Consider the following 17,506-nt stretch of genomic DNA (forward strand, 5'->3'; position numbering starts at 1 on the left):
GGAGCAACCGTTCGAACACCTTGAGAATTTCGCTCATGCTAATACAGCTTAGTCGGGCAACATTATATCACACGACCAGTGGCCTCTCTTCATCGAGAGTGGCGCTAAAGCCACTGTGTTTACAGAAGTTCCCAAACGTTTGGACGAACGGTTACATTGGCGCCCAACGTGGGGCAGTATAGCGAGGTGGAGTGTTCACCCGGGCGGACTAGAGATACCACAGGGCTCTGGCAGTATAAATGAAGGTAGAGATTATGTTTAGCTTAAATTCATTTTGCATGTATATTCATCTTTTCGTTTTAGATAGAGTGTGTGTGTGTCTGTGTATGTGTTGTATGTTGTGTGTTCATCATGGCCATGATACACTAACCTGCGCAGGGTTTTATGCTGGGCGTCATGCGGTTCACCGACCGAGGGGCATGCCAACGGCGACCGCTGATTCAGGCAGTGGCGCAGAGACGTAGCGGGGTCTCACACTGGCTAGGGGGACCGCATCTATAGGGCCGGTGCTGTCTGGTACGCTCAGTGGACTTTTGGCCGATGTAGAGTTGCGGGGAGAGGGCGTCGGCGGCTCCGGTACTCTGCCAGATCACTACGAGGCGCAAGCAGGCCGGATGGGTTTTCCTCAGCCCCGTTTGACTGCCAAAACTGGCGGGCCTTCACGAGTTGGTACCGACGGAGTGTTCCACGTGTAGTGCGCCAACAAAATGGCGGGTGTAGAGGTCCAAAGACCTTTGATCCGGACAAAAAAAACGTCGGTTGGACGCTGAGGTCCAACGACAAACGAATTAGTACAAATATAAAAGAAAATGAATTTTTATATCTTTACCTTTGTAGATTTTGATCAATTACACAAGAGCGCAGAGCTTTCGCCACTTGTGGTATACTTCCAAAAAAACTATTTAATTGGGAAAAAGAACACAACTTATTAAATTATTCACTATACTGCACACACGTCACTAATAATTAACTGTATTTTAACTTATAAAAAATCAATGAAGGCACACCTTAAACTCAGAAATTAAAAGGTAGAGACACAGTGACTAGCTTCTGTACTCTAGCCAACGACTTTCTAAAATGGGGGATTCAGTCCAGCAGATGAGTTTAAGACCCTCCAAAAGTGATGTCTCATTAATTCTGACCTTCACTAATACTATTCAACTTAAAAGTTTAGACAAATACCACAGTTGATTTTATTCCTGTTTCGTATGCCATCTACGTTTAATCTCTTAACTATTTTTAGTACAAAGCTCAAGGCAAGCTTTTATGGTAAACTTTGAGGCTAATATATAAATGGTTCTTAAAATTCTAAATTTGCTGTATAATTATTGTAAATCCGCGGCAAGAATAATTTTTACTCAATGAACTAATTATTTCTCAGAGAAAGTCTTCCTAAACTAACAAACGTTCCAGATAACGTTACAAAATAATGAAGAAAACGAATTAAAAGTAGAATGTTGCAAGGAGATTGAAGAAATTATGAGAGCATACAGACAACGTGTAACTTATGACCCAGATCATTCAAATGACGAGACAGACCAAGACTTAGGCGATGGTGCGAAAGGGCTAAAGGATTCTTGGAGAAATCCAGATCCAAAAGCTGTTGTTCAATCTGCATATCTTAATCCAAGTGGTAATGATCAAAAAGAAAGAAGAAGTAGGACAGGGACCTGGCCAAAAGTGGACATAGAAAAGGAAAGTAGATGGAGGGATTCGAGGGCCCATAGAACTTCAGACGACTTAGGAAGAAAACAAGAGAGTGAAAACGAATCAAATCAAGAAAAACGTACTCCTCAGACAGTAAAAGAGAGACAACGAAGAAGAGAAGACAATTCATCGTCTAATAAAGACGGGAAGGGATTAGGACGTAGAAGAAGAGATAAGGAGCGTAATCATAAAAATAGGTCATATTATTCTACAACTGAAAAATCAGACTCAGGAGAGAGTGACACAACGTTAAATAATCGTAAACGTGGTAACAAAGGATCACATTATAGATCAAGGGGAAGATTATCTTCGATAACGACAAACTGTAGCAGTACAGACCAGGAAGAACTAGAGTGGACAGAGAGACCCAGACAGTTTCGTAGATCACAAACACCACAAACGCATTATAGGGGATATAGGGATGAATTTTATAGAATGTCGCGTTCTAGAGTAGAAAACTGGGACATAATCTTCACTGGAGACTCGAAATCAATGCAGGTGGAGGATTTTTTGAATAGGGTAAAAAAATTGGCAAAACACGAACGTGTAAGCAAAAGAGAATTACTTGATAAAATTCATTACAAACTCAAAGGGGAGGCCAGTGACTGGTGGTTCACCAGAGAAGACCATTGCTCGACCTGGGAAAAGTTTGAGTGCGAAATTAGATTCAGATTTGGGAACCCCAATCGAGATCGAGGTATACGTACCCAGCTACGTGAACTAAGACAAAAAAGAGGGGAGACATTTGTGGCATTCGTCACCGAAGTGGAAAAATTGAACCAATGTCTTAAACAACCGCACTCTTCTAGAACGATTTTTGAAATTGTATGGGAGAACATGAGACCCCACTACAGGTCGAAATTAGCCACAACGCGCGTGCATAATTTAGAACACTTGTTGGATCTGAATCATCGTATCGATGCAACCGATCCAAACTTGTACCGCTCTAGCCAAACTTCGCGTCACGACGTTTATAATATAAATACACAAAACTGTAGCTATTCTGAGGCAGAATGTTCGTCAAACGAAGAATACACTATAAATGCATTACAACGCAAACTTAAAATTACTAGGGAAACACAAAAATCTAGTTCCCCTATAGATACTCAAAACACACAGTCGGCGGACTCAATCAAATGTTGGAATTGCCAAAAATCAGGGCATCATTGGAGAACATGCAAAGAGGTAAAGTTGATTTTTTGTTACGCGTGTGGGAACCTGGGTCGTACGACAAAAACCTGTGATCGCAACCACCCACAAGTTGGACCGACCACCCAAAGATTTCAATACACTCAACAGCAATCGTTAAACTAGATGCGGGGTGCACAGTTGAGAACCCATGCATCTCGCACACGGTTAAAGTGGTTCCAAATCCTAGCAACCGTGGAAAGTTCCAAAAAATATCAAGAGACTTTACATATTAAAGTAAATCCAAATGTATGTCCTAAGATACGGGTCTCGGTACTGGACACGGATATCATTGCCCTGCTCGATTCAGGTGCCAGTGTCAGCGTGTTAAATTCAACAAAATTACTTGAAAAACACGGATTCAAATTACTTAAAGCAACGGTACTTGTTAGCACTGCTGATAATACGACACACGAATGCATTGGTTATGCAAATATACCCTATACATTTGCTGGAGCCACTAAGGTAATCCCAACAATTATTGTTCCACAACTATCCAAAACTTTAATTTTAGGAATGGATTTTTGGAATTCGTTCGGGATTAGGCCCATGATAAAATATGACAATCAGTTAGCCGAGGTCGATCTTTTTGACGTTAACGGCCAATCGATAGGTAACATTGTAAATCATAACCATCAATCGTCACCGGACGTAAAGGACTTAGAACCCGAAATTTTCTTGAAAGTATGTTCGTTAGAACTCACGGAAACAGAGAATATTTTAACTCACAGAGCAAAGCCTGAAAGTGACGAGTCATTAGATGTCCCGTCGTTAGATTTGCCACAGAATCCAGAACAAGAAATTGAGTCGATTGAAACAGAACACGAATTAGACGAACAGCAGAAAAAACAACTAACCGAGACACTTAAATGCTTTCAGTGGACAAGCGAAAATAAGCTGGGTCGCACTAAACTAATAGAACATGAAATAGAAATTATAGAAGGGGCAAGAATGAAAGATTTACCCATGTATAGATACTCGCCGAGTGTGTGGGAGAATATAGAGAAAGAACTAGAACGATATGAAACATTGGACGTAATCGAAGAATGTACGAGCGAATTCGCCAGCCCATTGGTACCGGTGAAGAAAACAAATGGGAAAATACGGGTATGTTTAGATTCAAGAAAAATAAATTCAGTAACTAAAAAAGACGCGTACCCAATGCGCAACATGAATGAAATTTTTCATAGGTTGCAAAAAGCAAGGTACTTCAGCATAATTGACCTCAAAGATGCATATTTCCAGATCCCCCTGAAGGAGAGTTCCAGAAATTACACTGCGTTCCGAACCCCGAAGGGACTCTTTAGATTTAAAGTTGTCCCTTTCGGACTTAAAAATGCCCCATTCACCATGAGCAGATTAATGAACAAAGCAATGGGCTTTGATCTTGAACCACACGTATTCATTTATTTAGATGATATCGTGATAGCGACCGAAAATTTGGAAGATCACTTCCGGCTGTTAAAAGAGGTTGCCAAACGGCTAGCGAAAGCAGGCTTAACGATTTCTGTTCAAAAAAGTCGGTTTTGCAAACGACAAGTTAAATATCTCGGATATTTATTGACTGAAAATGGATTGGCTATAGATAGTACTAAATTAGCACCAATACTTAATTATCCACGCCCTAAATCAATCAGAGACGTACGTCGTCTCATGGGATTAATGGGATTCTATCAAAAATTCATTAATAATTATAGCCATATCACTACTCCCATAACAGACCTGCTTAAAAAATCGAGAAAATTCAAATGGACGGACGAAGCAGAGCAGGCTTTAGAAGAATTGAAGTCGGTATTAACGTCTTCACCTGTACTTGCAAATCCTAGATACGACCTTCCCTTTGTCATTGAAACCGACGCATCGCAGCTTGCGGTCGGAGCAGCTCTGCTACAGGACCATCCCGAAGGCAAACGTATAATTGCATATTTTAGTAAAAAATTAACGAGCACGCAGCGCAAGTACGCAGCAACAGAAAAAGAATGCTTGGCTGTGCTGTTAGCAATAGAGAACTTTCGCCATTACATTGAAGGCACTAATTTCAAAGTAATTACAGATGCTAAGAGTATAACCTGGCTATTTACGATCACGGCAGCGAATGGGAACTCCAGGCTACTTCGCTGGGCCCTTAAACTCCAATCATATGATTTTAGTATTCAATATAGAAAGGGCAAGGATAATGTCCTCGCTGATTGCTTATCCCGAATCGACATGATTCAAATCATAGACAATGAATATTTAGAACTATACAATAAAATTACTAATAATCCAGAAAAGTTTCAAGATTTCAAAATAGTAGGGAATAAAATATTTAAATTTGTTAACAATGCAGCCAAAATTGAAGACAGGCGATTCCAGTGGAAGTACTATCCACCTAAACAAGAAAGGAACACAATTATTCAAACGGCTCATGAATCAGCTCATTTAGGGTATGACAAAACTATAGCGAAATTAAAAGAAAGGTATTTTTGGCCTGGAATGGCCCTCGAAACAAAGAGATTTTGTAAAGCATGCATGTCATGCAAAACGTCAAAAAGTAGTAACATTAACAATGTTCCCCCGATGGGAACCCAAAAACAACACTGCGAACAACCATGGCAGTTTGTAACCTTGGATTACTTAGGTCCATTCCCACCTTCGGGAACAGCGCGAAACACTTGTCTTTAGTCGTCACAGACGTTTTCACAAAATTCGTTCTTGTGCAACCATTTAAACAAGCAACAGCCTCATCACTTGTTAAATTCTTGGAGCAGTCTATATTTTTACTTTTTGGCGTTCCGCAAATCCTATTAACAGACAATGGAAGCCAATTTACATCAAAACTTTTCAAGGAACTGCTAAGCCATTACGGAATTACTCATTGGCTAACACCTTCATATCACCCTCAAGTTAACAATTCAGAAAGAGTTAACAGGGTGATAACAGCTGCAATTCGAGCTACAATTAAATCTAGCCACAAGACGTGGGCTGATAATATACAAAATATAGCCAATGCAATAAGAAATTCAACTCACGAATCGACGAAACACACACCTTATTTTCTCACGTTTGGACGAAATATCGTCTCAGACGGTCGAGAATACGAAACTTTTACGGGAACTGATAAAAATGCACACACAATTTCAACTGAAGAGAGGAATCGATTATACGAACAAGTTCGTAAAAACCTTCAAGATGCGTATCAAAAACAGGCAAAATATTATAATCTAAGGTCTAACGCTAAGGCACCAAAATACCAGGTCGGCGAAAAGGTTCTCAAGAAAACCACCTTCCTCTCAGACAAGGATAAGAATTTCTGCGCTAAGCTGGCACCCAGATACACAGAAGCAATAGTTACACAAGTTTTAGGAGACAGCTACGAGTTGACCGATGCAACGGGTAAACGATTGGGAATTTATCACGCTACCTTTCTCAAAAAGTTGTAGAATTAAAACACGAAAAAAAGGCTATGAATTTATCTTCACGAAAATTACAATAAGCTAAAAAAAAAAAACACGTATGAAATTGATTTCATTAAACCGGTTAAACAACATAGATATGTAAATAAATCTTCTGTAAATAGTACACAATTAGCGCTTTAATGCTATTCGAACACTTTCTTCATTTCCAGAATTATTAGATGTAGGTCTGTTCGTACAAAGTTCGCAGCATAAGTAGGTGATGTAAACAAAGCAGCATAGAAGTTCACTCATCTCTGCCTGTTTGTATGCGTAAATCATCGACATGCACCTTTCCTTCTCCGCACAGTAGCATAATGAAAGCGGTTGGAATTGATAACTTCCAATCATATTTTTTTTCCTCTTCACTGAAATAGAAAGTAATTAGCTTAGTAAATGAGATAAACTTAAATAGAAAGTAACTCCCCAGGTTTAATCGATGAGTTGAAGATAGTTTTTCGAAGAAATCCAAGGCTCTCAAAGCGGACACGTTCCTTTTTTATGTTATGCTTTTGAATGACGTTTCGTTTCTTAACGTCACAGTCGGTGTTGGTTTTCATCGCTCTGTCAGATGTAATGCAGGGGTGAACACAATGCTGTCAGTTTGGACATGCGATGTTTTTTCGAGCTCTCAGTCTGTCAGAGACAGTTTAAGTAACAATCTATGTGGTGGTCAACATAAATTGATGAAATAGAATGTTATGGTTTCAGTTCGTTAGTTAAAAGGGCAGGACGTCAACAAACTAGTCAATTTAGGGTTGATACGGTTGATAAATCGCAATTTTTTATAGCAAGAGTATGTGTGCCATTACATGGGTCGATAATAATCGATGAATGGAATATACTCAGTGCTGAGTTTACGTTACGTTTTATGTGTTTATTGAATTGTTTATGAATCTACAGGGGCATTGGAAAAATAATCAATGGAGTAGATAATATATATAGTATCTGAACAACGTCAGATGAACAGCATTGTTTGGCCCCGCGTTAAACTGAAAGAGAAATGATAATAATCTGGTGAAGCAATTGGAATCGTATAAAAACAAACTATATTTTTTATAGATATAAATTGCGTTGAACAAAATGTTTGGAGTTATGAAAATTTGATCAATCTCAAATTGATCAAATTTTCATAAAACTGGGTCGTGTGATGTAACGTTATCTGGAACGTTTGTTAGTTTAGGAAGACTTTCTCTGAGAAATAATTAGTTCATTGAGTAAAAATTATTCTTGCCGCGGATTTACAATAATTATACAGCAAATTTAGAATTTTAAGAACCATTTATATATTAGCCTCAAAGTTTACCATAAAAGCTTGCCTTGAGCTTTGTACTAAAAATAGTTAAGAGATTAAACGTAGATGGCATACGAAACAGGAATAAAATCAACTGTGGTATTTGTCTAAACTTTTAAGTTGAATAGTATTAGTGAAGGTCAGAATTAATGAGACATCACTTTTGGAGGGTCTTAAACTCATCTGCTGGACTGAATCCCCCATTTTAGAAAGTCGTTGGCTAGAGTACAGAAGCTAGTCACTGTGTCTCTACCTTTTAATTTCTGAGTTTAAGGTGTGCCTTCATTGATTTTTTATAAGTTAAAATACAGTTAATTATTAGTGACGTGTGTGCAGTATAGTGAATAATTTAATAAGTTGTGTTCTTTTTCCCAATTAAATAGTTTTTTTGGAAGTATACCACAAGTGGCGAAAGCTCTGCGCTCTTGTGTAATTGATCAAAATCTACAAAGGTAAAGATATAAAAATTCATTTTCTTTTATATTTGTACTAATTCGTTTGTCGTTGGACCTCAGCGTCCAACCGACGTTTTTTTGTCCGGATCAAAGGTCTTTGGACCTCTACACCCGCCATTTTGTTGGCGCACTACACGTGGAACACTCCGTCGGTACCAACTCGTGAAGGCCCGCCAGTTTTGGCAGTCAAACGGGGCTGAGGAAAACCCATCCGGCCTGCTTGCGCCTCGTAGTGATCTGGCAGAGTACCGGAGCCGCCGACGCCCTCTCCCCGCAACTCTACATCGGCCAAAAGTCCACTGAGCGTACCAGACAGCACCGGCCCTATAGATGCGGTCCCCCTAGCCAGTGTGAGACCCCGCTACGTCTCTGCGCCACTGCCTGAATCAGCGGTCGCCGTTGGCATGCCCCTCGGTCGGTGAACCGCATGACGCCCAGCATAAAACCCTGCGCAGGTTAGTGTATCATGGCCATGATGAACACACAACATACAACACATACACAGACACACACACACTCTATCTAAAACGAAAAGATGAATATACATGCAAAATGAATTTAAGCTAAACATAATCTCTACCTTCATTTATACTGCCAGAGCCCTGTGGTATCTCTAGTCCGCCCGGGTGAACACTCCACCTCGCTATACTGCCACCACGTGTGCGTTCGGATATTGTATTAGGATTTCTCGTGCACTGTAGTTTATTTTATTCAATTTCGTGGTCATCCACATTTGATTATCTGATCTGCCTTTGCGGAGCAACCGTTCGAACACCTTGAGAATTTCGCTCATGCTAATACAGCTTAGTCGGGCAACATTATATCACACGACCAGTGGCCTCTCTTCATCGAGAGTGGCGCTAAAGCCACTGTGTTTACAGAAGTTCCCAAACGTTTGGACGAACGGTTACAGTGGAAAGGATGATATGTAACGATAGGTTCAACGAAGAATGCAGGCAGGTTTTGGAGGAGAAGGACGCAGCGCGGGCTGCAATGCTACAGCAAGGACGCGACAAAACGTGGAGTGATATAATAGGAAACGAAAGCACCAAACCTGCCTATTCCGAGACAAAAAGCGCCACCTGGAAGAAGCGGAATGTGAATAAAAGGAGCAGCTGCATCGTTCATAAGAAAAGCGAAAGTTCTACGAGAAGCTTAACGCATCCCGAAAAGGCTTCGTGCCGCGAGCCGAAATGTGTAGGGATAAGTAAGGAAGCATCTTGACGGACGGACGGACGTGAGGTGATTGAAAGGTGGAAGCAGCACTACGATGAACACCTGAATGTCACGGAGAACACAGGCGTAGAGGGTCACGACAGCGGAGGAAGTGACTCCGTCAGCACGGCGGATGAAGGGAACCAACCTGTTCCCACATTAAGGGAAGCTAAGGAAGCCATAAACTAGCTAAAGAACAACAAAGCAGCTGGTAAGGATAGTATTGGAGCTAAACTCATCGAAATGGGTCCAGAGAGGTTGGCCGCCTGTCTGCATCGGCTGATTGTCTCATTGTCTCAACCGGCTGAATTTGAAAAACAAAGCAGCTGCCGGAGGGGTCATAAGCCCAATCTACAAGAAGGGTGACAAACTGGAATGGGAAAACTATCGTGCGATCACTATCCACTATTGGGCGAAGTTATCAAACTGGTTTCATCAACGACCGCTTGACGACGGACAAAATCTTCACTGTACTTCAAAAATGCCGTGGATATCAAATTATTATACATCACCTGCTCGTCGATTTTAAAGCGGCTTCTGATAGCATCGATTGCAAAGAGCTATGGAACATCATGGACCAGTACAGCTTTCCCGGGAAGCTCACAAGACTAATAAGAGCAACGATGGACGGTGTGCAGAATAGCGTGAAGATTTCGGGCGAACACTCCAGTTCGTTCGAATCCCGCCGAAGATTTCAACAGGGTGATGCACTTTCGTGCCTGCTGTTCAACATCGCGCCAAATGCGTCAAAAACAAAGTACATGCTGATAGGCGGAACCGAGCGTGACAGAGCCCACCTACGAAGCAGTATTAAGATAGACGGGGATACTTCTGAGGTGCTTGATGAGTTTGTCTACCTCGGATCCTTGTTGACGGCTATTATGGGGATATTATGGGCTCCAGAAGAAACTGCGATCGAGAACGATTCACCCCCGCACCAAATGTACCATGTTCAAAATGCTAATAAGACCGGTGTGGTCCTCAATGGGCATGAAGCATGGACCATGCTGCCATGGACCTACTAGCTCTTAGAGTCTTCAAACACCGAGTGCTTAAGATTTTCTTTGGCGGTGTGCAGGAGAACGGTGTGTGGCGGCGGAGAATGAATCACGAACTCGCTAGGCTCTTCGCCGAACCCTGTATCCAGAAGGTGGCGAAAGCCTACGTTTGGCAGGCCATGTTGCAAGACTGCCGAACAAGAACCTTACAAAAAAGGGTGTTCACGTCAAATCCGGTTGGTACAAGAGGCGAGCGAGGTGGCTTGATCAGGTGCAACAAGATCTGGTGAGCGTGGGCCAAACTCGATGTTGGAGGGACACAGCCACGGATCGAGAAAATTTGCGTAACATCGTTAATGAGGTTTTATAAAAAAATATGTAACACCAAGTAAATAAATTAAATAATCATCAAGCCATCTTTCTAAACAACAAAATTAATCATAAGCTACTCATTTTCAAGGTATAGTAAAGGCCCCAATACATGCTTTCGGCGCAAAATCCCTTACAAATTATTAAAGCATCCAACTTACCTTCCGACAGGTAATAAACACTTTTGTCTATAAGAGTATTTTCATGCATTTCAACTACCAAACAAATGAACTCAATAAAACTGAAATCGATCAACTTTGAAGAAGACATGAAAACTGTTAAAAATCTTGTAAAAGATTTATGAAATGTTTAACAAAATATCAACGAAATTGAATGAGAAAATTTGTTTGAAATAATTTTTGTCTAAATTTTGTGGCTTCTTAAAAGTTGTAAGATATCTTTAAACGCCATTTTTTGTAAACATCGCAACTCTATATCTTTTAAAGTAACGACGTTGTGGGACGATTTCAGTTTCATAATAGTTATTTGTTTGAAAAGACTCTTATAGACAAAACTTTGTATCACCTGCGGAGAGATAAGGCATAGTACTTTCTAAATTGGTCAAGGTGGTCCATTTTGCGTCGGAAGTAGGTGAGGGGGTCTGAACTACCTCTTGGAAAAATTATAATTTATGAATAACTTTGTTATTTTAAATGATAGCATGAAAACATGTTCAGCAAAACACGAATATTATGTTACAAACAACTTCGTTGGAAACACAAAAAAATGGAAAAAAGTTTTTTTTTAATATAGGATATTTAGGGGTTATTCTCATTGATGAGGAGGGGCGAGGGGGCCATGTCCCCCGGGCCCTCACATTTCAGGGGCCCCCACAAATCTCGACAAAAAAAATTCTTGATACACTTTCACGAAAAATTAGAATCAATGCAATTGTACATACTTTCGGAAACGCATCATGTATTTATATATATTTGAAAGATTCATTTTTTTTAATAAATCCTGAATAATATACGAAATTTTCAAAAATAAACTCTAATATGTAATATTACTAGAACAAAATATTCAAACATTCAGAATGGGATTCTGTTGACTTTACGAGAAACAAGAAGATCAAGAAAGATTCAAAAACGATATGGATAAAGAAGTGGAGTGTCATTCCTTTGCTTAAATACTTAACGATTTTCTAGCATGACTTTTCTAACTACAACGAAAGCTTTCTCAACGAAGGTTAAGACTGGGTTCGAATGCAATTTATATATCTGCAGATTAAGTAATATGGTTTATTATCTAATTATTTATTTTGAAAATAACTCTATCGATAACATTGCAGACGTGGTAGCGTTTAAGTGCCTTGGATAAAGGAGCTTCAGAAAACTCTAGCTCGACAAAATTATAAAAAAAAAACAGACAGGAACCAGATAGAGACCGAAAATGGATCGAACAGGAATCAGAAAAGAACAAATGTAACCTAGAATGGGCAAGAAGAAAAGATAATCAGGCCAGACATTTTTTTTGTAATTCTTCATTACGACATTTCGACCGTGTTACTGCTCGTATTACTATATGTATTTTTTCATGATTCTTTTGTAGGAATTTCGTGAGAATATAGTTATTTTCCTAAAAATTCATAGATAATTCCGAAGATTAAGTTATTATTTCCTGTGGAATTTTTCTTAGGAATTTCTCCAAAAGTTTTGTGTTGAATATTTCATATATAATATAACCTGAATTTTAACAAGGATAACGGTTAAAGAATTTTAACAAGAATTCGGTTGGAGGCTCAGTGAAAATAATATCTGGAGAAACTCCTAGTATAGCCTTTGGAAAAAAAAAACTCGGGTTAATCCCTGAGGAAATAACTGGAGGTGAATAATCTTAGTGCTCAAGGTCCTCTAAACATCTTTTGCGCACATTAGCGTACCGTTTTGATTCATATTACGGACACTTAAGGCCTCAGTGAAGTGTTATTCATCAAAAAGCATATAAAATAAATCAGTTTGTATTATTCCTCCGCGTTATCGAGCCCTGAAGACTCTTAGCTTTCGAATGGTGGGTTAAGATTTTGATTCCGCAACATGAATGATTTTAAATAAATGGAAATGTGTTGACTTCCAATGATTCTTATTCCGGACGCTCCCTTACTTTTGCCTTGATTTCCGGACAGCTCATAAAAATCATAAATAGATAAGTCAAATAATCGATTGGAATTGTCAAACAACTAAACAGACGTCTGAGGCAGTTGGGCATTGTAAATTTCCCCAGATATTTATGAAAAACGCTTATTAAAACAAGCTTCGAAAGTACGAACTTTTAAAAAAGCAAAAATTGAAATATTTCATGTGAAATGTTTCCCCTACAAAGAAGAGTGTCCGGAATTAAAAGCTGTCCGTAATATGAATCAAAACGGTATTTTAAATTTTAAACAATCATTGCAATGCTCAATTTGACAGCTAGAACCCTTAGAGAACTGTATACTTGTATACAATATGTATTATGACTAGAAGTGAATCTGCGTTTGCTAAAATGGAGGAACGAGTAACTAGGAATCAATTGTTTTCCTACAGTAATGCATCGAATTTGTAAGTAGTTTAAAGTACTTTTGTATGTCTATAATAATGCGCATAATTTTATAGCTTTGTAGCTGATCGTAGACAAATGAACTTGTATTTTATTTGCCTGAAAGAGTCGAAGTCTTCAAGCACCTTCCGCAATCGCATTAACACCCTTTGCAAAATCGCTGGAAAAATCTGTGGGAGTATTGGAAAAGAAATCTCTAGAAAAAAAATCTATAGGGATCCCAGTATGAGTACCTGACAGTATTTTTGATGAAATCTCTAGAAAAATCACTACAAGATTTCTTAAAGTTTTCCATGAGACATGTGAGAGGGAATTCTTGAAGAGAACTTGTAATCAGAAGACACAGTGTGTTTGTTTGACAAATTGAGACATGAATTTGCGAAAAAATACGCGTTCTAGTGAGACTCGAACTCACGACTCCGTGTACGCTAGACCGGCGCTTTAACCAACTAAGCTACAGAACACCTTATGATTCTGCGGAATAGAAAGCCAAACTGAACCCGAGTACTAACTATAAACGCATCTCTTTTCGCAAATCCATGTCTCTTTCGGACTTAGATGCCAAACCCCCAACACGCTCACGTTTGTATCTCCCGATCGCAAGTGAGAGCGAATTGTTTATGGATACTGAGTTCTTACGCTCTACAGCCGCATACCTATAAGCCGAATACTAGCCGGCACGAAATTCAGTATGCGTTGAGCTCTCAGTGCGGTCGCACGCTCTACGACCAACTGCGCCAGGAGGACGCAACTCGGGATACATTAGAGGTCGGAGTCGTGAGTTCGAGTCTCAGTAGAACGCGTATTTTTCACAAATTCATGTCTCAATTTGTCAAACAAACACACTGTGTCTTCTGATTACAAGTTCTCAAAAAACTATGTTTCAGACATACCAGCAAAATCTGGTTTATGCCAGTAAAGGGCAAACATTCATTAATGAATTCTTGAAGAACCTGTTGAAAAGCTGCATTAAAGTATTGGATTTTTTTTTTCTCTGGAGCCCGTAGAATTTTGAATCAGGATTCACTGCAATCCTAATGAGGGAAAAAGAGGCTCTAGAGACCATTTTAATTCAAATAGAAATTTTAAAGATCATCCATCAAAAATGGAGACTATTTAAAGACTTTAATTAAAATAGAGACATTCTCTAGAAAAAAGACCTGCTATCAGCCATGCAACAATTTCTTCAACTCAAAACTGTTAAATAAATGTGTTTGTTCAACAACTTCAATAATGAAAATGAATAGAATGAGCATACTTTGAATTAAGGTACCTTTAAAAAGTGAATCATCAAATGAATTTTTTTGTTGACATTGACATTGATAAAATACATTGAATTTAATCAGTTAACATTCAAAATCTACTAAGATGTATTAAATATAAAAACATTACGTACATGACTTAAAATTTCAAATCGGTTTACGTTCAAAAAGGATTTGAAATATTTTTTAACGTTATAAAATAGTTTGACTCTGGTAATGAAAACTTTATAAACACATTACAAATATCTAGTGTATCAGAAGCATCTGAATGTTTTTTTTTTTGCGATTCCGTTGCAAACTAATCCACTTTTCATTGATAATTTGCACTACATAATGGCCTACTTTTCCTACCAAAAAAACAATGCTGAAAAGTGCTACTCTTCAGCACTGTTTTCGGTGCTGAAAAGTAGCACATTTCAGTTCTATTTGGAAGGCGTCAGCAAAATATCCCAGTCTATTCTGCTATAGCATCTGATTCTATAGCTGATGTGCGATACAGATGCAAGACTGGTGATATTGTCGGCGCGATAAAAACATTGAATCGGTTTCTTGCCGAAGTTAGATTTTCTCAAAATCTATGCGAGATACCTAACTTCGGAAGTGGTGCATTCAATTCGCATCCGGACATGCACTAATGCACCCTACTTCCGATGCAGGGTGTCTTGCAAGGATATCGAGAAAAATCCGTTACCAGCGAACTGCGGAACTGAGAACGGATCGTCCAGAATTCGTAGAGGTTGCAGCAGAATCCACTACTATACGCGTTTTCTTACCTGTTCTGTCTTCCAAAGGGGAATGTATGTCTGTGGACAACAAAATTTGTGACATTCGTAGATAATACTAAGTCGCAGCCTACGCGATTGAAAAATACTGAAATGATACTACGCGTGGATGTATGCCCACGTGGTTTCTGTTGAAATGTTTATTTGTGCTTTTGGAAATGATCCAGCTTAAAACGAAGTTTTTCGTAATAGCAAAAAATGTTGTATGCAACTCGTTGCAAAACTCGATTTTTTCAGCACTCGTTGTATGTATCCAACTCGGCGAGCCTCGTTGGATAAATGTACAACTCGTGCTGAAAAAATCATCATTTTGCAACTTGTTGCATAAATAACTATTTTTTCTTTGAAAAGGGCCCCCACAAGATAATGGCCTCCAGGCTCCACATTCGTAAATCCGGCCCTGAGGCCCACCCTACAGACCATTCCCAGACCCTACAGACCAGTCACACACGGTTATGGATCACGTTAAAAACAAAATTTTCGAAACATTTTCGTTGACATGAAATAATTTCTGCCTCATCATACTAATTGTCTTTTATTACTTTTAATATTGAGCATAACATTCAATCGAAAACATATGAATTTCTGACAAACGTTGAGTTGGTGTTGCACAGCTATCAAAATATCGCAATATTTGTAAGCCCCTACAGATGATAAAACTTATCTAAAATGGAATTAAATTGGCTCATATACTTGACTTTAGCATAATTTCAGTTTTAAACAACATTTTTCTTGATTTATTATTCTGGATTCTCAATATTGTCAGTTCCACTAAGTGATCGATAATATGTCTTGGATATCCAAAGTTACTTTTACCTACTATTCATAATAGAGCTTTTCTAACTTGTATCCAGTGCTGATTCCGCTATTCCAAGCATTGATATATGTCGCATTATTGATTTTTCACAACTTGTTCCATTATCTGGAAAGCGATCCATTGAAATGATGGTGCTTCAACTTTCAGAGTTATTTATATTTAGCATGAATATTAAGCGGTGGTTTTACAACCTCTACAGTAAACTAGAATTTAAAAAAGCATTCATGTAGTAAAAACATAATAATGATTTTTTTTATTAAATGTCTCATCGGGAGTGTCAATCTAATTAATGGAATCTCGTTTTTTGGTTTCTGTAACTGGTCTTTTCGCAAGTTTTTGGATATTTGATTGATATGAAATCACATTATTTGCTTAAGCAATATTTTCGCATCACCAATTGGCAAAAACGGAGAATAAGATAAGTTTGAATATGCGGAAAACCTGGCCAACAAATGATCACCCAACGATATCACCGGGTCACATAGAGGATGCTAAATTACTCAGCAGAGACGCACTTCTGTTGGAATATCGGTGCTCTTGAATATTCACCTCAAACCCAAAAACCGCGCTACAGCTCAGCGAACCGTGTCGTTGACATTTTGTTTTCGCTTTACCGCATCGCAAAACCCGCGGGATCCAACCAACTTCTGCCACTCTACTACCCTGTACCGTAAATTCGCGTCAAATTGATCATCATGTCACGCGAATTCGTTTCTTTCTACAAGATCATCAATATCAATATAAACTATAGTGAATGAATGTAGTTTAGCTTAACTAAATATTATCAAACTGTGTCTTGTATAGTTTTTTTTTTGTGCAAGAGAATAAAAAATAATGTAAAATTTCAGAAACTAGGTGTTACATTGGCAGACATTTTTTTTATTTTGAAGTTGAATTTTGGCACTGAAATCACATTCGTTTCAAAATGTCGGTACATGAGCCAATGAGGTTCACCATAGTACTTTCAAAAACACGGGTAGTCACAGAATTACTAAATTTTAGTAATTTATGACTATTTTATATCTGCTTCTCTTTCATTTAACAGGGAATTTTATTCCTATTCGTCTGGGTTGAAGCATCGCTAATCTTCAACCCAGTTAAGGTGAAACAGTTTTGAATCAACTTCTAAGATTGCACCAAAACTTCAAAGGCACAAATCTCACGAAGAAAGCATCCAACAACCGTGCACTTTTTATTTTGGCTTTGTGCACTAGCAGAAAGCTTAAAATAAGAAGATCAGAAACGTTTGCCAACTATTTCTCCAGTTTTGTGCCTTTGAAATCGTGAGTAGGGGCACAAGTCGGCCATTGTGCCGGCCATCTTTGTATTCTGAGATGTTTCACCTTAAAATGACAGTTAGTGTGAAAATTCTGGCTATACTAGTTTTTCTATATTCAGTTGTCTGGCATTGTTAACATTATAAGAAAATCAATAAAAAAATATTCAT

General features: G+C 38.7%; 2 long non-coding RNA genes across 2 annotated transcripts; one reads left to right on the forward strand and one right to left on the reverse strand.

The window, feature by feature from the left end:
* Positions 1-257: 257 nt before the first annotated feature.
* LOC110676336 lies at positions 258-1,429 on the reverse strand. The gene is made up of 3 exons (XR_002500282.1): positions 1,008-1,429; positions 830-898; positions 258-766 (listed from the first exon to the last, which is right to left on the reverse strand). It is a non-coding gene; the product is annotated as an uncharacterized LOC110676336 (long non-coding RNA).
* Positions 1,430-6,313: 4,884 nt separating this feature from the next.
* Positions 6,314-8,646, forward strand: LOC110676337. Its single transcript, XR_002500283.1, has 3 exons — positions 6,314-7,897; positions 8,007-8,075; positions 8,139-8,646. It is a non-coding gene; the product is annotated as an uncharacterized LOC110676337 (long non-coding RNA).
* The last annotated feature ends 8,860 nt before the right edge of the window (positions 8,647-17,506 follow it).

Source organism: Aedes aegypti, chromosome 2 (genome assembly GCF_002204515.2).
Source record: "Aedes aegypti strain LVP_AGWG chromosome 2, AaegL5.0 Primary Assembly, whole genome shotgun sequence".
NCBI lineage: Eukaryota > Metazoa > Arthropoda > Insecta > Diptera > Culicidae > Aedes > Aedes aegypti.